The sequence below is a fragment of the Bidens hawaiensis genome, unplaced genomic scaffold (genome assembly GCF_021521415.1).
Source record: "Bidens hawaiensis isolate Kalapana, Puna unplaced genomic scaffold, B.hawaiensis_p1.1 tig00024667_1, whole genome shotgun sequence".
Lineage (NCBI taxonomy): Eukaryota > Viridiplantae > Streptophyta > Magnoliopsida > Asterales > Asteraceae > Bidens > Bidens hawaiensis.
Window position 1 is genome coordinate 7,087 of NW_027493908.1, and position 3,543 is coordinate 10,629.

Consider the following 3,543-nt stretch of genomic DNA (forward strand, 5'->3'; position numbering starts at 1 on the left):
TGAGAGAGAAGAGAGAGAGAGAGAGAGAGATTACCAAAATTGCATGTAATGTGGTTGGTTGTATGTATGTTGTGTCCCAAGGTAGATATTAATAAGTGAAAATATTTCAAACAAATGGGTGGGAAATTTCCCCCCAAAAGTGGGCTGGTCCTACCAGATATTATTTTCTCTTTTTTCCTGGAACAGACTAATACCCCATGTACTAGTCTCATGCATAATACTTCATGTATCAGTCGCAGAACTAATACACCATGTATTAGTTCACAGGACTAATGAAACTTTGTGACATTTAACACTTTTAACATGTCATAAGATTCATGCAACATACCATAACCATTATCATATATATATTATTTAACCAACTTAAATAATATCATAAGATAATCTCTCTTAATAAATTATCCTTATAATTTATCAATTCCTCAAGTGCAAATATTTAGAAACCCATTTTCTAAATATCATAAGTGTTAATATTTACTTGTTAGATCATGTCTACAATAAATATTATGGTGTTTGTCTAGCTTGTTATTGGGTATGACCCGACTTGGATCATAACGTACTAGCCACGTCAACTCTAATATGTGTCTTGGGCAACAAGCACTGGATGATTCAACTGAAAAGGATGATGATACTGAAGTTGATGACAGTGCTGATGATGAGAATGATGAAGATGACAACAATGATGAGGATAATGCTTGTGTTAAAACATCAAATCCTGAAACTGTTGACTCCCCACAAATTGTGATGACTGATGAGCAAAGGGAGAACATACAGCAAAGACTTGAAAATGCAAGGAGAAATCATCCATTGGTGATAAGTTTGATCAAACATGGTTATAAGATTGAAAAATTAGTTCATATAAAAGATGAGGAACTGCAGAGTTTAGTTGCCAAAGAGGCTTATGAGATACAGAAAAGGATTGAAAAGAAAAATCGTAATTTCTTGAAATACAGGGACTATTTAAGACTGCATGGATTCTCTGTAAAGGACTTGAGTAGGATTAGTTTAAGCAAACTGGAAGAACATTATCACATTAATCGGGAAGGAACTGAGAAAGAGGAGAGAGAAAGATTGGCAAGAGAAGCAAAACAAAATGAAAAGATTGATGAGTTGATGAAAAGATACGGAGGAAAGTGTAAGTACCTGATTGATAAAGGTATGTCATTGGAATTGGTTAACATTTTATTAAAAGAAAAGGTTGAATCACATTTCAGAACATTATCTATGAAAGATCAACCTGAAAAAGCTGCTAAAAGGCCTAGACTTGTGACATTGGCTGAGAAGAATAAAGCAAAAAAGAAAAAGAAATGGGAGAATGAACAACTGAATCTGCTTGATAGATTGATGACTGATAGGGGAAGATTAAATGAAATTCAAGGTATGAACATAAATGAAAAATTGAATTTTTACCTGTGATCATGAAAAAGATGATCAAGAGAGAGCTCAAGCTTCAAAGACTACAGATGTCCCCATCATTATACAAGTAACACCTGAACCAGTTGAACATAGAGACCCATGGGATGATAAAGAAAAGATCAAGACACTAAAAGGGATAATGTTAAGAACAGGAATGAATGAGACTGTGTTTGGTCACCTTGGTAAAGGTCAACTGAAAGAACTATTGTGTGAAGAGAAGGAAGATTGGGAGAGAATGGAGGCTGAGCAGAGGAACCCACAAAATTTTGAAGCTGGACCTAGTGGAGTTCGATTTGTTCCAGCCGGTCAGCTTGGAAATAAAGCCGTGCTTGTGATGATTGAAATACTGGCCCAAGTACTCAGTGATAGCATTGATGAGTTGAGGGCTATTCCAGTTGAGATGATAATCTCAATGTATGAGAAGAAATTTGAAGCATCGGGGGCCACTAAACCCAGAAAATCAGTACCCTTCAAGCCCTCTGCCTCGAGACAACAAGTCACCACAAATGGAGTCACACAACAACAATCAGAAAGGCCACCATCTGGTGTGGACCTACCAAAGACACTTTTCTATGACTTTGTTGCTGAATCATTGAAGGTTGTAATGAGTATTGGAGATTTGCAGGATATCATCTTCAAGGATGATTTTACTCAGTTTAAAAGGGAACAGTTGGAGAAAATGGCAAGCCTGGACTAGTATGATTATCATAACAGAAATAAGCTTGTAGAAAGATAAAAGAATGAATTATCCAAACACCTGAAAGAGCAAGCTAGCACTGGATTTCCTTTGGAAAATAAGAAGAAGTGGAAGTTGACTGAGCATGAAAAGGCAAAAAGAGCAAAGAGAATGAGGGATATCACATGTGCTGAATTTGAATATATTACACAAGTGAGGTGGAGAGACCCATTGGCAAACATGATGGTTAAGGCCCAATCTTGAAGTCTAGAATAGGATTGCTAGAATTGACTACAAAGAAGAAGATGATTCCTACATTATTAGAAATCCGGATGGACTTGCCTTGGGTATTATCAGAACTGATGAGGATCTAACTTTCCTACATGATGATGATTTAAGAGACATTATGGAGTGGAATGTACTTGAAAACCATCCTTAATTGTTCATGTTCAAAGAAAAGGCAGGAAGTGTCAAGTTGGAAAGAAGACAAGCGGCCACAAGCTCCAAAAGATGAGAATATGTTTTAGCTTAGGATTTGATTGTAATGTCCACTTGTAATATTTTAATTTTGTTATGCAATTTTGTCTTTTGAATTTGATGTGTATTTTGGACTAAGTGTATGTAACCATAGAAGTGTTTTGGTACAGCTGAGGGTGTTCCAATCTAGGGGGAGGGAGATTGTTGGGATGAGAAAATAGATTAAGGAAGACTGGAATCTTCTCAACCTCCATGATAATGGCTAAGGATGGACATCGGGTACACTTGGACATCCGAGCAAGCTTTTACTTATGCCTAACAAGGCATGTTGCCTTCCGGGCAAAGTTATCTTCTTGAAGTCTTCTTTAGTGACAATCCGAGCAGGGTTCACTATGTCTAGCAAGGTTGTTCTTCAAAGCCAAGCAAGGTCTACTTCCGAGTAAGCTCTTGGCTAACCAAGCTTTTGAAGCCAAGTATTTGGAAAATCTAGCAAGGTTTGCAGTTGTTGTCTTCTTCGAGCAAACCTGGTAACCAAAGTTTGTTGGGGAACAGTTCTCCGGATAAACTTTACTTAGAATATTTACCTAGCAGACATCAATCCTTTTGACCATAGCAAACTTGGCTCGATATGGTCCTACGAGCAAACTTGTTCTTCATAAATCCCTTCAAGTCTTTGTTAATAAATAACTTATTGAACAAACGAAAGTATGTTGGTAACACTATAGCTTGCTCGGGGTTGTACTTCGCTCGACTAAGTCTTTGAGATATTTCCTTATCAACTTTCTTCAATCATGCTCGGACCGCTGTTTATTAATAATAAACCTTGCTAGATCTTCCAAAGTACTTGGTTTCTTTAGCTTGGTTTAGCCAAGAGCTTTCTAGGAAACAAACCTTGCTTGGCTTGAAGAACATCCTTGCTAGAGAAAGTGAACCCTGCTCGGATTGACACTTAAGAGGACTTCAAGAAGATAACC